Source organism: Strongylocentrotus purpuratus, unplaced genomic scaffold (assembly GCF_000002235.5).
Source record: "Strongylocentrotus purpuratus isolate Spur 01 unplaced genomic scaffold, Spur_5.0 spur5_scaffold_6, whole genome shotgun sequence".
Taxonomy (NCBI): domain Eukaryota; kingdom Metazoa; phylum Echinodermata; class Echinoidea; order Camarodonta; family Strongylocentrotidae; genus Strongylocentrotus; species Strongylocentrotus purpuratus.
The window spans coordinates 50,335,514-50,356,765 of record NW_022145612.1 but is presented as its reverse complement, the minus strand read 5'-3'; the positions used below and the strand labels follow the sequence as shown (position 1 = coordinate 50,356,765).

Sequence of the window (21,252 nt, the reverse complement as noted above, 5' to 3'; positions counted from 1 at the left end):
TAATCGAATTTTAATGTATTAGAATGAGTGACTATAAAGGGAAACAAATCGACCATATTGTACTAGCTCAACCAGACCCCTTCCTCAGACATATTCATGGTGTAGCCTACCCAGGGGGGACGGGGGGGGGGGGGGGGGGGGGGACCGAATTTTTTTTAGGGGGGATCGTCCGTCCCCCCCCCCCCCTGAAATTTGAAAAAGTGCACAAAAATAAGTGTATATCAAATACTGACTAAAGACTCAGGAGGGCCCACGAGTGCAGCGTTTAGACCAACAACAAAAAATGCAAAAAACTTCTCGCTCGATCGGGAGCTATGGGGAGCTATATGCTCCCTCGCATAATATTCTTCATAGTGTACGAGTAAATATTGTAGAAAAGCGATGTGTGAAAAAGGTAAATTGCTTCTTTTTATATTATTGTTTTGCTAAAGAATGTAATTTGTTAATACAACAAAATTTCAAAAACCTGTCACTTCCGTCACCTTCACCCGCACTGGCGTAATGATTGGGGGGGGGGGGATCGGGGGTCTTTAATAAAATTCAAACATGGTTTATTTCTAATTCGATACCAGTGATTTACAAATGTTGCTGAAATAGCTTTTTTTTTTTCCCTGAGCATGCTCTGCCCCCCCCCGGACCCCATCAAGGGCCCTAAGGCGGGCCCTGTTCATGTGACCATAATGAAATGCCTAAAAACCCTAAGCTTCCGGGAGCTCTGCCCCCTGGATGCTCATCTGACAGTTATTAAATGCCTAACACCCTGAGCTTCTTGGGGCTACGCCATTGGACCCCACGCCAATTTTCGCTCCACTTGCTTCACACTACCTGATCAAAAATATTTTAGTCCCTCCCCCCACTTTGAAAAACGTTCCGCGGGGCCTGCATGTACCTGCACGTAAGAGTGGAGGTGATGCGGATTTTTTTTTTGTCTCCCCCCCCCAAAAAAAAGTTTTTGCTCACTTTTGTTACGCCACTGCTCCCCTGCCCCTCGCATTTCATCCCTCCCCCCCCCCCCTGGTCATGAAAAAAAATCGCTGCCCCTGCTATCTGGGGTAAAGAAATGGATGGAAGAGACGCATTCATGAACACCTGCATTTTAGAGTGCATAATACATACCGTTTACATGCATGCCTGACCCACCCCCCCCCCCCCCACTCCCCCTCCCCAGATCAGTACACCGTCACTTGAATTTAGGAAGTTAAAAACAAATGAAACCGGTTATTTTTAAATATATATGATTGTTTGAATGTGAAATCAAACTGCTAACTACATGTATATACAGTTTGTAAAAAAACTATGTGAATCTCAAATTGACAAATTAATATTTATTCGGCAACATTTGGAAAAGAGTCACAATAAATGTTAGGAAAAGAAAAAGATTAATTAACTAACTGTAACCCGAAGCCTAGGGGTCTAGGTCTAGGGGGTTCCGCGGTTTAACCCCCCCCCCCCCCTTGGTCGACCAAGACAATAGTGAAGAAAAAAAGGGGGAAGAAAAAAAAGTAAAACAGTAAACGGCGCGATTTTTGGAAAGTCCTGGATCCGCCACTGGGTCGAACCCCCCCCCCCCCCCCTTGGCAAAAAGCTAGATCCGCCCCTGGTCTTTGAGCTTTCAAAATGTTTGAATCGAACAGTGTCTCATGTAAATATGATAATTGGGGAGAACATTTTCAAGTTTGGATAGTGACCATTCATCGATACACGGAGGGCCGGGAAAGGTAAAGAAACTAAAAGAAGAAATAAAATAGAGAAATGAAGAAGGGTGTATAAGGCGGTCGTAAAAAGAAGGAGATAACATCTCCTCCCACACCCCCCCCCCCTCTCCCCTCTATATCGGAGGCCTTAAGTTATATTTTATCCAACGACTACGACCAATAGGTGCTCCTCAATAATAACAGTGCCCCCCCCCCCCCCACTCTAGCACAGACCTACATACCAGTATTCTAGGGACATAGGCTAATGACTCTTGATTTCCCTCCTCATTAACTTCACCCTGTGTGTGTGTGTGTAATTGGGTTTTTACCGACGTGTATCAATCAGATATGATTATTTACGTCTGGGACCGACCTTTAACGTCACCATCCGAAAGACGGACTTCACCCTTGTGGCTATACAGTATTATATTATACTCAAAATGAGATGTATAGATAAAATTAAAACAAGGGCCAGTTAAAATTGTGTAAATTAAAAGATAGTAGCTTAATTACCGCATATACTGATTTTGTTTCTTTCATCATGATAGGTAAAATATAAAATATTACACCAATAGATGGTGGAGCTCCGATAGAATGCTCTGCACCCAAAAGCTTTTATAATTTGCCTCGGCCCACGCTCTTTAAACATTATTTGACCAGGTGCGGATCTAGGGGAGTTTCGGCGGTTTACCCCCCCCCCCCCACCCTCCTTGGGCGGGCAAGTGAAAAGGGGGGGGGGGAGAAGAAGAAAGAAAAGAAGAAAAAAAGTAAAACAGTAAAACGGCGCCATTTTGGGGAAAATCCTGGATCCGCCACGGGGTCACCCCCCCCCCCCTGGCAAAAAGCTAGATCCGCCCCTGTTTACTGTTACGTTAATCTGACTTCAAGTTTCGCTTGAATAATGCATGTAAAGGTAAGAATATTATCTCATGAATGATTAATTAAAATCAAATAGGCCATGTAAAAGGAAGAGACTAAATATGAATTCCACGAGCTTTAATAGAGAAAAGAGTCACCCCTATAATTAGCAAAGAAATGCATGATTGCGTTGATAACTATTTTAGGGTAGCTTAGGGGAAAAAACCGCCGGTGCCATCGGAAGGGAAAGGGAATGGACATAATTTCTCCAATCTTTTCATTTGTAGAACTTAACGCCGACTTTCTCACATTATATTTTCTAGACTCTGTCGGTAAATTGCTCCTTATAATTATATATATATATATATATATATATATATATATAGTGTTATTCATATGTAATAAAGGGGAACCGGGTCATTATATTTTTAGTAGATTAATAATTAGAAAAACACTCTCTCAATATATACACACACACACATATATATATATATATATATTATATATATATATATATTATATATATATATATATATATATATAATATACAGTCGTTGACTTCCGGAAAGGCAATACAATACATGAGCCACTCCGTATTCATGGAGACGTCATTGAGCAGGTACATGAGTACAAATACCTGAGAACAATCATTGATGATAAGCTTTCTTGGAAGCAAAACTGTCTGTCTGTTCAAAAGAAAACGAACACAAGGATGTTTTTCTTACGGAAACTAAGAGCTTTCATATCGATAGAACCATCCTGAAGCTCTTCTACCAATCGATCATCCAAAGCGTAATGACATTCAATCTGATCTGCACTTTTGGTAACATGTCAAACGAGCAAAAGGAAGAGTAGACCGAACTCGAAGAGTCGCACAGAGGGTTATAGGATCAGATCTGCCCCCTGTTCCAACACTTTATGAAAAACGCTTACTTGCAAAAGTTAAAGTTATAATGACAGACAATACTCATCTTCTCAATGATTGTTTCAGGTTCAACCGTTCTGGAATAAAACTGTGCCCTCCCCGTACTCGCCTTTCACGCTCTCGTAATTCATTCATCCCTCATTCCATACATGTGTATAATTCAACTGTGACGCGATAAATGTATACATAAGGCTACCTACCTATCCTTATAATCGTATATTTCCTACTGGATTTGAAATTGCTATTGTTGATTTTGAAAGCTGTCCGTTTGATTGCACTTCAATATAGCTGATATTGAAGTGCAATTAAACGGATAGCTGGAGACTGTGGATCGGGAGCTAGCGGATGGGGGGGGGGGGGGGGGGGGGGGGGGGGGGGGGGGGGGGGGTGGGGTGGGGGGGAGTGACGGGAAATGAAATATCATATTATGAAACATTTTAATTTATGACGCATGTTACTTATTCATACGACTGTGCCGGTAAATTGTTAACTTAACTTTTTCAATCGTTAAGAGTTCATTTTACTGTAGAAGTGTTGCGTAATTATATCACGTGTTTATAATTATGAAATCTGAATGTAAATGTATTTATTACTGTTATTTTTCTGCAAATCCAAACCATCTGTGGATCGGGAGCTAGCGGATGGGGGGGGGGGGGTGGTGACGAGAAATACTATATTATATTATTAGACATTTTAATTTTATGACGCATGCTAAATGTAGGCAATAGGAAATTGAGGGCATATGCACACTATAAACAGTTATCCATATTTATGTACATAGTTTTCTATTGTTAAATGTTATGTTGTATTTTCTATCATTTGTATTTTCACTGTCAAAAAAGCCATTGGAAGCAAAATTTCTATGTAATGTTTGCATGCATGGACCAATAAAATAATCTTGAATCTTGAATCTTGAATACATATATATATATATATATATATATACACAGGCGCGTACGCAGGGGGGGGGGGGGGTTTGGGGGGTTAAACCCCCCCCCCCCCCCCCCCCCTTTGGAAATTTTTTGTGTGTAAACCCCCCTAAAAAAAACCTAAAACCCCCCCCTTTTGGATTTTTTTTTTTTTTTTTTTTTTTTTTTTTTAAATTATTAAAAAAAAAAAAAAAAAAAAAAATTATTCCCATGGCCGACCTAAAAAAGGTGACCTTACCCCCCCCAACGGAGCAAAATGTCAAATTTCCAAATTTCGAGACCAAAAGAAAAAAAAAAAGTGTCCTCTTACCCCCCCCCCCCCCCCCCCCCCCCCCCCCCCCCCCCCCGCTTATTCAGCGGCTGGCTGAGTCGTTGCGAAATTTTTGGACCGATTTATAAATGTTAAAACCCCCCCCCCCCCTTGAAAAATCCTGCGTACGCGCCTGTATATACAGCTCCCATTTTTAAGAAGATCGAGGGAACCGCCCATGAGTTTCCCCTCTTTTCACAACCTTTTGTTTAACAATTAAACAGCACATATATTTTTGAAATCCTGAACATATGAAGTCTTTTTATTCGTAATGGTCCTTACTTTGATTATCCAAAATCACTTAAATCCTAGCTTTTATTTTTCAACGGACGATGACGAAATTATTTCCGGGAATCCCGACTTTTGCATATGAGAGCTAAAAGCGAACTAGAGGACATTTTTATCGAGCGAGCTAGTAAGCAAATATTAATCGACTACGAGGGTAATGGTGCAAACTATCATCGCCGAGTTGATCTGGGGGCTACTATCTTCCCGAGCGCAAGAGCGAAAGAGCTTGCCGTATGATGTAAGACGGAGAATGTTGTGGATAGAGTAGATGCGGACCCAGAGGTATCTTGCCTGACCAATAATTAAGGGACGACTCGGAGAGTACACCGACAGCAGTCTTGGCATGTACAGCGTCTTTAATCTTGAACTTAATCAACCGCTTCCATTTGAGATATGAAAATGGATTGGACATCAGACTCTCAAGATCAGGAAGATCATCTCTGCAGTATACATCGGAGTGCTTGGATGGAAGGAGCATTCACCGCGATAGCTGCTAGATAAGTCCGTGATTCAAACCTTCCACTGTCAAGATTGAGGACCTGACCAAGAAGGAGGAGCTTATCAAGGTCAATTTGATGAGACATCGGGATGAGGTCCGTGAGGAGGTAGACTATTTCATCTGCAGCAGTTAGGGTATACCCAGGATCTTCTTGAACAGATGAGATTGTGCTCGGTCCAGTTTAGTTACCATTGGTAAAGTTAAAGATTGATGAGCCATATAGCATTCTGGGAATGCAAAAGGTCTTCCACAAACGAGCTGACAAAATGGGAATAAGACCACCGGAGTAAGCACCAGCTCCCGATAGGGCATGGAAAGTATGTAGACCCTTCCCAATTATCTCATCAGTTGGATCCCTGCGAACACTCAACTTCTGGATTCCAAGATGCGGGTGACAAACTTTCCCCTCAATAATGGCATCACCAACAGTCCATGAAGTTTGGAGTGTACCTTTACCACCATTGCCAATTACCACAGCACTTTTGGAGGGTTGATCTCATAGCGCCATTGTCTTGCAAATCCAAACGTGATTTCCAACATCTCCTGTAGGTCACTGGCAGAGTTACTAACAAGAGCCACATCGCCAGCCAGAACAATGACTCCTGAATAACGTCCATTGATGACACATCCCAGCCCTAATTTCTCATGTATTCCTTGATGAGCCCGTCGACAAACACAGTGTATAGAGTTGGGGATAGAACTCCTTGCCTGACTCCTTGCGTAATGGGTATAGGGCCGCTAACCTTGCCATCCCAGAAAACCCTTCTCTCAAGACCATTATAGAGGGACTGAATCATATGCCCAGAATTCTTGGCTCCAATCCGGATGTTCTTAACTTGTTTATCAACCCCTCATGCCAAACAGTGTCAAACGCCTTTTCCGCATCAAGAAATGCCATGTAGGTAGGATGCTTGTGGAATGCATTAATCTCAACGATAAGTTCTAGACACAAAGATGTTAGCATACATGAGTGTCCTTTCTGGAAGCCCATCTGAAGCTCATCAGGAATACCACTGGTGTTCAATTGATGCACAAACTGGGGCTTCAGACATATCTCACACAGCTTACAAAGTGTTCAAGACAAAGTAATGCCTCTGTAGTTCTTTGGATCTTTGAACATCTTTCCCCTTCCCCTTGTGTAGCGGAATGATGAGGCCCTTTTTAACAATAATTGAGGGCAGTGGGAATTTCGCAGGAAAACATTGAAGACTATGAGGATGAGACGACGGGCAGTAACTCCAAGGTGTTGAATATGCTCCGTAGAGATGTCATCTGTACCACCAGCTTTCCCTTTCTTGAGACAGTTGATGGCATCATCAAGATCAGCAGACGTCAATGTCCAGCCAGAGTCGTAACAAACAAAGTCTGAACAGCCTCCTAGTTTACAGGTTTCGGTTTCGGTGGCAGGCAGGGTGGTAGGGAAGGTGTAAGAGGAGCACGACTTGGCGTTTGACAGGGCCGAAAAGTACATCTCCCAGGCCACAAGAATGGAATCACCCTCATAAGTCTGATCTTTATAACAAAGTGATTCAGTCACAACCTGCACATTGTCAGTACCACGATTTTTCTTGATAAGCTGAAAGAAAAGCCTCTGATTTTCTGCAGATGCACACTCAATGTCACGTATCAGTTCCTGACTCTGTTGCGCTCTTGACTGTCGGAGACTCTTCCTGAAGTTTCTCTTACACTGGATATGATTTGAATGGCCAAGCCCACCCTTTTCCTCTCCGGAATGTTTCCAACTCTTCCTGGCTTGCCTTGACGCTTCATATAATGCGGCGTTTACATGAACCGTCGAATCCGTCCACTGAATTCAAAATCTTACTTTCGAGAAAAACGCGTTTGAAAGTTCGACATTTTCCAACATCGCTATAGCGCAATGTACGATAATTGATTTTGATAATTTTTAGTCAGTGTGAAAGCCTGAAACCAGCTTACAATCACCATATAAAAAACAAATCATAATTTTGAACAATCGTCGAGTAATGATAAAATAAAAATGATGATGTAATTTCGCACTACGCTTTTCCACAGAAAGTGGCAAACGGAGCGCATTCGACGGTTCATAAAAACAGAAAGTGAATACGCGCAGCACAAAAGCGCTGAATGCGCATGGATTCGTCGGTTCATGCAACCGTTCTTGCTCGTTTAATACACGCGCCCAATGCGGGTCATCGAACTTTTAATGTTGAACTGTTCGAGCTTACCTATCGAATAATCTGGGTTAGGCCTACCACTTTCATTTTTCTTAATGAGACTTTTAATTGATAAATGAATAATTCAGGAAATATCAGGACTTCATAAACATTTCCTAAATATTGATCTCCCTTCAAATTTTGTTCCTTATAATATTGTTTCTGTTTCGATTTGTCTAATTAGCCATCCTACCCCCCTCCATCACATCTTGTTTCTCCAATCGTTTTCTATATAATTCATCTTTACATGGAGTTGAATTCAACCACTCATTGAATCATTGCATACTGCTTGGCCTCTCGATCATACCACTTAATTATTTTCTTTATCCTCTTTCTATTTTTCTTTCTCTTTCACTTTTCTGAATCAATTTCAGTCTCCATATATTTTCGCTCACACACCCTCGTAATTTGGGTATTTTCATGATCACATAATTTCATTTCCAACCATCTCTCTTCGAAGACCTTGATTTATATGAACGAAAATGTAACCATAAGCTAAACACATTATTGATATCATGCTTGACATAAAGCATCTACTTCTAGTATAGGAAATAATCCTGAACCGAAGTTTGTAACCCCTTTTCCTTAAGTATGACAGGCAGATTACTACAATTATGTTGGAACATTGTATATGTTATCAAATAATAACTAAACACGACAAAATTATATTTTCACATCCAAAATTTATTTGACATCGATCTTAAACACACTTGACAATTATTTAATAATCAATTATCACAAATTAGAACTCTTTGAGTAATGACAACTGTGGCATTGATACCACTGACGATTGTAGTGTGACCTAATCTAAAACACATCATAATCCTATATATTTAGGTGAAATAACAGGACAATTTTCGAGTGTTACACATATTTGATGAATAAAAAAAAATCAATTCAAATCATGTGCCATTCAGTGTACTTATTTTCTTGGGCTATATCATGAATTCAGCACAAGCTACATAATATTATCATGAGTTCCGAAACGATTTGAGTAAAGGTCAAATAAAGATCTGCATTAAAGTGAACTGGTAACAATGTTCATGATTTCACAATCAGCTGCTGACCTGGTATACTATACCTCACATTGTCATATAGGTAATGCACAAGAACAATGGTTTTCACAAAACCATGTAACACTATATTCTCACATATATTTTCAGTGAAGATATGTTTTTGAAATTATTTGTATTTACAGTGGGTTATTCCTTCATCAAAAGTTTTAGACACAGTGTCACAATTTCAAAAAACTCTCTAATACAATGCTGCCAGTTCATTAATTGTTATTAAATGCCCCTTGTCAATGTACTAAATTTGTAATGCGCTTATGGTAACTTTGCCTTGAACTTGTACTGATCTTCAACACCTAAAATAACCACTTAAAGAGGTAATGTTCGACACAGTAAGAGCTCAACATGATGTATGATCATGAACCCAACACTATACATATGCACATTAAGCCGGCACCCATTGACACCAAAACAAATTGAACATGCTTTCCCAACTGTCAGCTATTGTAGCTTTAACCAGATGTGATAGCTTGAAATATTCTATTTTACAAAAGTGGGCAATTGGCAAAAGATAATCAAAATAACTTTAATATGATTCATAATTACAACATGCAAGCATGCTCCATCAGTGTAACCATAGAATCATGAAAGGTTTTACATTCATTTGCATCAATTTATTGACAATTAAATTAGGCTGAATCATTTATATTTCTCATTCATCACCTTGCTTTTTATAATTATGAAATTCTTAACCTTGAAATCTTGATGTTCTTACAGGTGTAATAATAATAATATTCTGCTTTTATATAGCGCATGATACATCAATACAACGATGTGTCTAAGCGCTTTACAGATATATATATATATCATTACCCAGTCATCAGATTTAGGCTTGCCCGCACACAAGCATGTTCTTCACTCCCTGGGGAGCATTCCGCCCAGTCCCCATTTTACAAACGCACACTTGCTCATCCAACTACATTAACTTTTGCATCCTACCGGGTACCCATTTAACACCTGGGTGGAGAGTGACAAATGTAGATTAACGTCTCGCCAAAGGACATTAGTGCTGCAGCAGGACTTGAACCCTGTACCTTGTGATCTGCAGTCGGATGACTTATTCACTAGACACAACACCTCTATGATGAAAGTAAAGTTGAGTTATCACATTCCTGGAATCTGGTGGTACATGTACAAGAGATTGCAGCACAAAGCAAGTTCAGGACATCTCCACCTGAAAATAAAATCAAAAGATATAGGCATAAATAAAAAAAAATAATAAAAAAAAGTCAAACTGCATGTGATGTCTTGCCTGTACCTCGCAATTTGCCTATTAAGTATGAGCACTACCGATTGATATCTCATGAGAAATTTGGTAGCATTCGGCCAAATTGACTAAAAACAGGTTAAATGACCAACCACTGGATGGCAACACTATTCATTCACTAAAACATAATTGATTTTTGATCTTGGTGATGAAATTCTTCCTCATAATTGTTGGGTGCAGGTTTAATGAAATTTGGACATATACTTTTGAAATGAGAATTTAACAAAAGGTTATTTTTGAAGCAAAATATAACACAAGTGACCATAATTCACCTTTGACCACGACCTTGGATATGAAAATTCTTCCACATAATCTACATGTATGATCCTTAATAATGATCATTGCAGGTTTCATCAAATTGCTTACTTAAAAGTTTCTGAAGTAATATTAAACATAACTTACTTTTGACCTTGACTCTGTTCATAAAATTTCTTCCACATAATAAAGTGATGCTTGATAATAGGCCATTTTCGTAATGTAACCAAATTTAATGCATAAGTCATTGTGAAGTGCCTCAATACATGTTATTTCATTCACCTGAAAAGAATAATAGTATTTCAATAGACAGAATCCGAACTGCATACATTAGTTGTTGCCAGGTTGGACAAACATTATGGCTTGACCTACCTAGCAACACTAAATATATGCAGTTTGCCTTCTGACTATTGAAATACTATTATTCTTATAAGGTGAATGAAATAACTTGTACTGAGGCACTTCACAAAGACTTATGCATTAAATTTGGTTACATTACGAAAATGGCCTATTGCTATGTGCAATTTTCATCAAATTTGGACATAACCTTTTGAAATGAGAGTGATTTTAAATTGTTGATGCCACGGTAGGAAAAAGCGGTACCTATGTCTCACTCTAGCTATGCAGACAAGACAAAAAAATCTTCAGAGAATCATGACAATTAAATAATGACTCTGTAAATCACTCTGCTATCAAGTACGTTTAAAAAAAAAACACTTGACAGTTGACTTGTACATGTACAGTACCTTCTTATAAAAAGAAAGAAGGCATTGATCACAATGATAAAAAGGAAAAAAACACAAAACAAGAATGGCAACCTCTTTCTAGAAAAGGAAATGGGAATAAGATAGAAGAGAACATGCTCAGATCTGTACAATGATCAGATGAATTGCAACAACCTTCAGAGAGGGAGAAGGTGTTCCCACGAGCTAGACACCCACGATCCATGTGGCCCACACGATCAACAATCTATGATGTAAACGGCACACAACACTTACAGCTCACTAGCTAGACACTAGGTGAAATAGACCTACAAGCTTGACACTGCGTAATACAGATATTGAGTCTAGCTCATGGTCCTTTTTAACTTATGGTCTAGTTTGGGGGCCTTTTTTACGTGTAGGATACCAAGTGTCTAGCTTGTGGGCTATAGCTGTACCTGTTAGGGATTATTCAATTTTGTGAAAAGAAGATGAATAGAATAATCTTGAATGTCACATTCAGGCCAAAAACTGAAGTTATTTTATAAATGCTGTCACTCACCAACTGTGAAATCTTTAGATTATATAGCCCTTGCTGCTGGAGAAGTAGTAGTCACTTTGGGTTTTCAGTATTCAATAGATTGCTTCCTCACATTTTGCAGTCAATCTACCATAATCCCAACTGCTGAATGCCTTTCACTGCATAGTGCAACCATGTATTCTGGGATGAATTTAGAAAACATGAAATATATGAATTAATACAATTGACTACTGCAGCAAATCAATTTATGTGACAAATCGTTCAACAGATGGCATCTGATATACTGTACAAGTACCAGTATGTTAAACTCGATTGAGATTCATTATCAAATAAGATAATATTCAAGACAATAAGGTGTACAAATGAACGTTATACTAGCATTTGTCACTTAAAAAAGAAAATAATCACACTGTTATCATGTCATCATGTCATGTCGATTAACATATTCTAACTGCACATTCTACCACACTGTAATTTTCAAGATATTGACACAGTGGGGGGGGGGGGGGGGGGTGGGAGGGGGAGCTGTCCTATATTTGAATGTTAAAAACAGCACATGTGCCAGAACCTATCTAGTCAATTTCCAAATTGTATGGCGGTATGTGACAATAATGTGCAGTCATACATGTACTTACCTTATCACAATTATTCTTTTGTTGAACAAACAAGACATAAACAAGACATAAAGAAGAAAAAAGGTCAAACTGAATTACTTACCAGATCACACAGCACTCTTCACGAGAATAAAGCCAAAGGTCATGCCAGGATTTCTGCGAGAAACTTCCAACTATCTATTGCTGGAAAACAAATGAAAAGTTTCAATTTTTATTATTATTTGCGTAGTTGACCTGGCCGGGTCTTGTCATAGATTACAGTTTGAATTCATAAACATACCGTTTCACTGGTTCTGAGATAAAAATTGGATAACTCGTATAGAGGAATTCAGTAAATTTCGCCTTTGGAAATACGTAATTAAAATTTTAAAAACTTTACATAAAAAAGAAATATGTATCTTTTCTTCTGTCTGATTTTTTATTTCAATTAGATCTAAATCAAGAAAAATGTGAGAAAGTTTTTTTACCAGAACTTCTGGAAGTGGTACAAAATCGGTAGCAATCGATCAATCTACGCCTGTTGTGCGAGCCGTAAAGTACCGTCTACATGGGAAATGTTGGCAAAAGTCTGTTTTATTAAAGAATGACCCATACCAGATGGTTATTTCTGTCTAACCCAAACCATGCTACCCAATCCTGAACTAAACTGAAGTATAGTCTTACATTCTTAATAATCACCAACCTAGACCGAAAAATCAGTTCAACGTCGCTATTCACAAGGACCGCTATTCATAAGGTCCGCTGTTCAGGACCACTATTCATAAGGTCCGCTATTCATAAGGTCCGCTTTTCATAAGGACCGCTATTCATAAGGCTGCTTTTCATAATTTGAGAAAAGGGTTCCTATACATAATACTAGAAAAGCCTGAGGGCCGCTATTCATAATACACAAGAAGAGAGTCGCTTTTCATAATAGGAGAAGAGGGTCCCTATTCATACAAAAATGAAAGTCATATAAGCAATAAACAAAATGATAATAAGAAAGCAAAATGGATAGGGGACACCCCACGGCTTAGGGGTGGGTGCAGGGGGGGGGGACGCCACATGGCCCGAATATTTGTAGAAAACATTCATTGAAAACATACTTTTAAAAAATATAAAAAAAGGCATGCCCCAATAAGATATGTGACCCATCATCCCGGGCCCTAGCCCCCTTCCCCCCCCCCCATCAGTCCGACCAAGCTGCACGATTCGACCCACCCACCCTGAAGTATTTCCTTGGTACAAGTGTATATTATCAACAATTCTCGTCCAAGTAGTTCATAGATGGCGTAGCCTGTGTGTGTTTCATGGGGGGGGGGGTGGGGGTGTAGCACCGTTGCCATCAAGGGGTTGATCTAACATGTCCCTAATCCTCAGCAAAGGAAGGAAGTGACAGAGAGGGGGTTATAGGGACTTAATTTATAAACTATATTCAAGCTTTTCGTAAATATACAATACGAGTAAGGATTTTCAAGATTTTAAGCCAAATAAGATTCGATTTTGTGACCATAAGGCATTATGGGAACGGTGGCGTCCCCTGTATCATGTCTTTTCTTTTCATCTTTCTAATATATATATATATATATATATATATATAATATATTTCAATCTAGCTAATATATTTCCCCCGCTCCAGTGGGGACAAGAGAAAGGAAAACATAACACACCCATAATCCTATCATAATTTGCCCCCTTTATGGGAAATCTTGCTCCCCCTCCCCCCCCCCCCCTCAACTTAGAGTCAAACTTTATGAACATTTATTTTGGTGAAAATTAAGACGATACATTTTACAAGGAAACCACCTCAGCCCCCCCCCCCCCCAAAAAAAAAAAATATATATATAAATGTCCATACCTGACTGTCCGAGTCGTCATCATATAGTCGTAGGCGGCATGGGGGTGGAGGGTGGGGCTGGATATTTCATAATTCAAATTCAAATTTTATTGATTTAAAAAGAATCTTCAATTTGCGAATGTATTGAGAGAAAAGGTGAGTAGATCTACACAAATCACAGAACCAATTAAGGCTGTTGTAGTGTGTGTCAGTATCATCAGGACAGAGCCATAACTAACCAGGCCCCTATTAGTTATTAGCGTTCCCGCACAGAAATTGTGTACTCAAGTAATAAACATCGACAAGTAGTACCCATACTCATCTTTCTATTACAATAATATCAAAACAAAACAAAAGGCAAGGGATTGAAACAATGAATGGTACCACAATTATTTGCATACTAAGTTAACTAACACAAAAAGTAGAGATCTAAATCTAGACAAAATCTAGTCACTAATTTCAAAGTTAAACTCATAGTCTAAGAGCACCCTGACACTTGCACGATATTGGTTTGTGCATGGTTTGCCCATCGTTTCATGCCATGTTTCTGCCATAACGGGAAGCGTTTGCGGAACAGGCTGGAGGATGAGGCCCATGCGGGACAAAGCTTGAAATTTGTGGCAGAATTTTCAAAATGTTTAAAATTTTGGCACGACAAATTTGGTGGACGACTTTCGTGAACACTTCAGGAACTATGACTATGAGTATCCTATACATATTCTACCTGTGTCCATACTGACCATACATAATTCACGATGGATTTACGAATAAATTGCTCATAATTTGTGCATCGGCTGCGAATACTTCCCGCAGTTTTCACATTACTTGCGCATTGTTTACCCATGTGCATTCAACGGCACAAAAAAACTGAGGAAAACAGGAAAGAAAAAGTGACGGCAAAGAGGGTCTTATAACACTGCGTGAATATTAATGGCGTGAACAATATTTAAGTAGAGTCTATGGCGTATATGGGGGAACAAAAATTTGTGGAAGTGTCAAGGTGGCTAAACTCTTACTTAACTTAGTCTAAACTCTCGAGTTTAAAATAAAATGAATAGTAGTGAGTGACAATCTGCAACCATGAGCAACACCATGCATGCACCACACTACATTTACTGTACAGTCCAGACTTAACCGCCGTCGACACTTAATAATTTCAACAGTAATACTCAAAAGTCTATCCATATTTAAAAAAACAAGGGAAATAACACATTAGAGTTTAATTTGAGGTTCATAGTACGAACAATCGTCCGTCTTGACCTCGACCTATAGTATATTGTCCTTTGAAATTGATTTTATCGAAATCTCTAGTTTTACTAACATCTAAATCAACAGGTGGGACAATCCGAGTTTTGAGTTCGAAATATCTGCTTAAATGTGTTATAAATTGGTATAATTTAAGCAGCGACTTCAGATTTTCATTAAATTCATGCATCTAATCTCATAAAAGTACAACTAGGTACACGAAACACAGTTTGCTTACCAATTTTTACATCCCGTTCAGACGATGCTACAGATTCGACGGTTCATCGTCTGCTAGAATTTAAGGAGGGTTGGTTTCATGAACCGACGAATCCGCATTCGACGGTTCATGCAATCGCTCCGCGCAACGTTTCGTTTTAGGTAAAAATATAAACATGTTTTTGTCAAAAATTATCTCAAATCAGCATCTGAAAATTTGTCAGTAGAAAGATATCATAACAGTCAACGCAATTATGGAAAAAAAATATTTTGAAAAATTTGCCAAAAATCGACGGATTCGACGGTTCATGTAAACGCCGACGAATCTTGCAACATTCTCGTTCCACTCCGGCTTTCCCTTCCTGTTCCCCGTGGGATAGGTGTGAGGTAGATCAAAGGACCTTTTAAGCAGCTCATCACACAGCTTACACAATAGCTCCTCTGCCTCTCCTGCATTGATGGCTGAAATGCTCGCAACACTCAGAAAGAGAGACTTGACAAAAACTTCAAGTGGGGATGTGTAACACTCATGGATTGCATCTCTATTGACAGCATGCCACTTCACCTTCACCCGTCTAAGATTTGAAACTTGAAAAGGTCTTGAGGCAACCGGGTTGCTGGATGGGATTCTAGAGGATCTTCTTGCTGTCACTACTAAGTAATCTGACATGTTGAGAGGATCATCACTGTCAACAGATACCAAACTGTCGAGCTCCAGCTCCTTAGAAGGAACAAGAAAAACATCTATGCTTGACTTGTGACGACCGTCATCCGATCGAAAAGTGTACTGATCCTGATTAAACATTCTGCTGTGAGACTGATTGTTCTAGATGCATAAATTCTTGAAGAATACGGAGGGTTCTCTTGGCTTTTAGATGAACAGTGTCGAGATTAAAGTCTCCAGCTATATGGGTGAGGTTCCATGTATGTTGGAGAGTATCTGGGATATGGATGCCAGGCATGAGTGATAGTCAGTCTGGTCTGCCGTTGTAACACCACAAGGGAAATAGCAACCGAAGAAGGCAAAAGCTTCCATAGACCATCTTAGCCTAAAGCGCACAGCAATGATTCTTGATCCTGGGCAGCATATTTCCTTGCAGACAGATACTAGCGACTTCCGAAGAAAAACAGCCACTCCTCCTTTACCTCTTGATGTGTGCAAATGAAGTGAGCTGGATGGTCTCTCTGCTGGTTTGAAGTAAACATGATGTTGGTCACTGATCTTATCCAGCTGATGAGTGGCATGATCCTGGAGCCAGTGCTACTGAACTGCTAAGATATCTAAATGTCTAAGTTTTTCCTTCTAAGTCTAAGTTTTTCCTACCAGGAAGACATTTTGTGTGCTGGTCCCATTAGTTAAAATATGTGTTTGTTTTAATTTCATACTAACAATAACAGTATCCTTGTACCTTGTACTTTGTACCTTGTACCTTGTACCTTGTACCTTGTACCTTGTACCTTGTACCTTGTGTTCGTCTCTTCCGAAAGGTCCGCTAGGAACTATAACTGGAAGTATAACTTGGCATGACGAGAATATAGATTTATGTATTTCAGGGGTTATGCTATTTGGTTTAGTTTTTGGGTTGCCGATTTGAAGACTGTGCTGGATTTGATGTCCACGTTTAGTTGAGGTAGGTCATTCCATAGTTTTACAACTTCAGGGAAGAAGGATTCTGCAAATGGTGTTGATGAGCACTCAAAGGTGATCAACTGTTTGTCATGTGTCTGTCTCTGGAGATAATCTTCTAGTGTGATATCTAGTTCTACATTAATCATCTTGTGGAGTGTAGTTAGCCTTTGGATTAGGCGTCTTCTCTCTACGTTGTCCCATTTCAGTGTTGTCAGCATTTTGTAGAAACATCCGACGGTGAATTGAGTCTAGTCTTCCCATATCTTGATGATGCATTGTCGTTACTTGTTTTTTTTTTTCATTAGAAACCAGCCAATTTTGACTAGATAATTATCAAATGTGATTATAGATATTAATTATTGAATATTGTTATTGTTATTGATGTGTGTTCGACTTAGAATCGATCTATTATTTATAGTATTGAATTGATGATGGTGAATGATGATAATTAATAAATTATAATTAATGAGTGATGGTGAATCTTGATAAAGATGCTAGTAAATCTAATAACGACAATAATAACAATAATGATATTGATATGTTTAATAATATCATTAGTATTTTTGTTTAATATTGTTGTTGTTATAATTATTAGATCTTAGTATTACTAGTATCATCAAATTGACGTCTCAATTGCAGGAGTATATTTGCCAGAATAACAAGCACATATCTTGTCAAAAGAGCTTATAAAAGAGGACAATCCATCATATTCCTCCATCATCCATGATCAGATCTCTATCATCTTGATCATGTACATGTATGTAGAGTTGTAGACAGTTTCAGTTGGTAGAATTTTCAGGCTTTTTTGTGAGTTTTTTGTAGTCGTAGCAGCCAGTACGGCGATATTGCTCCTGTGAAACTCCCAGAGCTTTCAATGTGCACTTACACATTGTAGAAAGTCGTCCCGGTCCAGTTTAAATATCAATGTTATCTCTTAGACAAGCTAGTACGTATGATTCCCTTAACCATTTAAATATAGATCCTGATGATACTCTGATTCAAAAGTGATAGAAATGCGGCCATACTGAGAAAAAAATTGCTAATCTTAAATATTTTCTATCATCGTCATTGCAGATACTAGAGCACAATGTCGATGACCGAACCTCACCGCAAGGTTCTGGAAAAGGTTGCCCCCGACTTTTTAAAAGACCTTAAATATGATGATATTGTACCATACCTGTTGGGTGATCAAGCCATAACTAGCGATGATTGTGAAAGAATCGACACCAAGGGAGCAAGAAGAGATAAAGTAGCTGCCCTCTTGGACATCTTGCCGAGGAGAGGGGATGGAGCTTATTTCTCTCTCCAGAGCAGCCTTACAAAAACAGAAGGATCCATGCATCTTTATGAGATAATGAAGAAAAATGAAAAGTGGGTATACGCTCGACTTCAAGAGGAATTAGAGAAAGAAAAGCAGCCCATTCAAGGTAATTTTCTTTTTCTGAATGTCTATCTTCCTGTCACTCTCTCCCCCTTGGATTTCTTCTCATTTTTAGCTTAACTACACAGGCACAAATATTCAACTTTGAATGAGAAGTGACAAACAACAATCGCTCTTAATAAATAAGTTGTTAAAATCTGTTGAATGAAAGGACACTGTTAGAAAAATTATATTTAGGCACCACAGCCTGTAAAGCCAGAGAAATATTTATCTAAACTAAAAAAAAAAAGTAGGTAATGTTTTCATGCTATGCTTTACGTAATGATTAAAATAAAAGTGTTCTTGGTTAGAAAATATATATATTTGAAGTTCATATAGAGTCTATATATTTCAACATGTCAGATTAGATTAGTAGAATAGTTTTTACTTGGTTCCTAAGCCAAATTTGTAAATTTTTTGGTAAGAATGATCAGGAAAGTTTGAGACAGCAAATGTTTATACAAATTTTAAAAACTGTTTGCTACAGATGAAATCCCTATAATGTTATAGCCTACCAATTTTTTAAGCTGCACTATATTCTTGACAGATAATAAAGGTTTGTATGCTATCAATTTATTCTTCTTATTCTTATTTGAATAAGTTTTATACATGTATTTTCATTTCTTCAAATTCCTGAAAGTGTTTGAAAAATACTTCAAGCAAATTTAAATTGTTCAAAAAAGGAGATTAAGTTTATTTTCCATAAGTAAGTACTTTCTAGCTCTGGGAAGGAAACCTTTATTTGGCGCACATTAGAAAGACATCGGTCTAACCTTCATTATGACATAATTTTAATTTTAAAAAACACAATAAGAACAGAAACAATCTCAACCTCGTGTCTTCTTTCTTCCTTAAGATTATCAGTTAAAGGGTAATAAAGATGTTTTAAGCTGATTACTTGGTTGGATTTATTATAAAAATGATATATAGATTGCCTTCAAGCATTCACATTGATTGTTAATATTATTTCTATATATATATTCATTCCATCCGGGATGAGACAGAGAAATTCCCAAAAAGGAGGAAGATTAAAAGGGGGTTCCGACCTTCCGGGGGCAGTGGCCTCTTACAGGGGGTAGAAAACTGTAGAATATATTAACGTAAAAGGACACGATTTCCTTGCATTTAAATTCTAAATTCGAGAAATATTTGTTACATCTTGCTTTAAGGGACTCTTCAACATTGTCAAGAAGAGAGAGATTGTTATTTTTCTTTTTTTCTTCCCCCCCCCCCCCCCCCCCCCGTCTTGAATTCTCGAAATCGGCGGAGGATCCTCATCCCTGTTCCATATATGTTTCAGCACATAATACTATTTCATCCAATTGTTTTTTCTTTTTCAGAGAGCATCGACTCGATTTGCGTGCGTGATGTTGACATGCCTAATGCAGAGAATCTACAAGAAGATGTGAAGCAACCTAAAAACCCAGACAAGGTTTTGAAAGATCCAGACCTACTAATTCTATCCCAAAACCTCGGAGAACACTGGGAAATGCTGGCCCTCATACTTGGCATGAGCAAAGCCGTCATCTACCAGTGCAAAGAGAACAATAGATTCAACACCCAAAGTCAGATCTTTGATATGTTGTACAAGTGGAAGTGTAGTCAGGGGAAGAAGGCCACAGTGTCTGTCATGCTAGAGGCATGTAAGAAAATTAATCTGCTCGGTGAAGATGCTTATGAGTTCCTCTACACTGTAAACAAATAATAGTCGAAATAACTCAATAAAATTGAGGAAAAGAATTGCCTTATTTTTATTAAGTAAATATTACCTACGGCATCTTAAGTAGAATTTACTTATTTTGATGAATAAATTTTTACTCAGTTAAATCGAGTTACATTAACGTAAATAATTTAAGTATTGTAATCATTTTAGATAAAAAAAAAAAGCTATGATAGGATTACATATTGCACGATTTGGTACCCATTTAATCTAACAAGTAACATCCACTAATCATTCACTTCTTCTATTTAAGATTTAACCGTATATATATATATATAAATATCTACCACCATCACAAACTATTACATACTCTTCATTTCGACACATATTGAAAGGCTCCAAATTTTATATATACTTGATCGTAGCATCTTAAAAGGAAAATTGGTTGACAATTTCCTGAAATATCAAGTTTTGATTTGTTTTGGACTGGGTAACAATCAAAAATTGTCTTGTCTTTGCTTAGCCATGTTAAATGAATTAGTAAATGTTTTAAAGTCCTTAAATTTTCATTCAACCACATTTAAAAAGAGTTTAATTTGGTCTTAATGAATATTCATAAATTATGTAAATATTTCTATTACGCACTACATCGGTCCTTACTTTAAAAAGATAAGAATAATCAACATAAATTGTTTGAGTAATACGTATAATTTCTGATTTTGAGTTAAAATTACTAAATTAATACAAGCTGAAATTACTTAAAGTTCTTATGTATTTGATTTTACTTAAATATTCCACGTATGTTCTACTAAATTGAAAGTTTGAGTTAGGAAGTAAGTGGCAAAACTAATGTTTTCAAGTAAATTCTACATGGAAAAAATACGTAAAAATTACCAATGAACAAATTCTTTTTTTTTACAGTGTACGACCTGTAGTGTCAGTAGTTTATATACCTCATATCTCATCAATCATCTTTTCATTTTGACATTTAAACACAGATTATGGAGTATGGTAAATGCAAAGAAATTGTAAACATTTATAACAAAAGTCATGTACAACTTCATTTTTTAACTTTTGAAGTACAATTCATGGTGAATTATGTGTTATTACTGTAGGATA

At 37.9% G+C, this 21,252-nt stretch overlaps 1 long non-coding RNA gene across 1 annotated transcript; it reads right to left on the bottom strand.

Annotated features, from left to right (window-relative positions):
- Positions 1-8,361: 8,361 nt before the first annotated feature.
- On the bottom strand, positions 8,362-15,692 carry LOC105442882. The gene is made up of 4 exons (XR_972547.2): positions 15,446-15,692; positions 12,250-12,329; positions 11,554-11,712; positions 8,362-9,942 (listed from the first exon to the last, which is right to left on the bottom strand). It is a non-coding gene; the product is annotated as an uncharacterized LOC105442882 (long non-coding RNA).
- Positions 15,693-21,252: the final 5,560 nt, after the last annotated feature.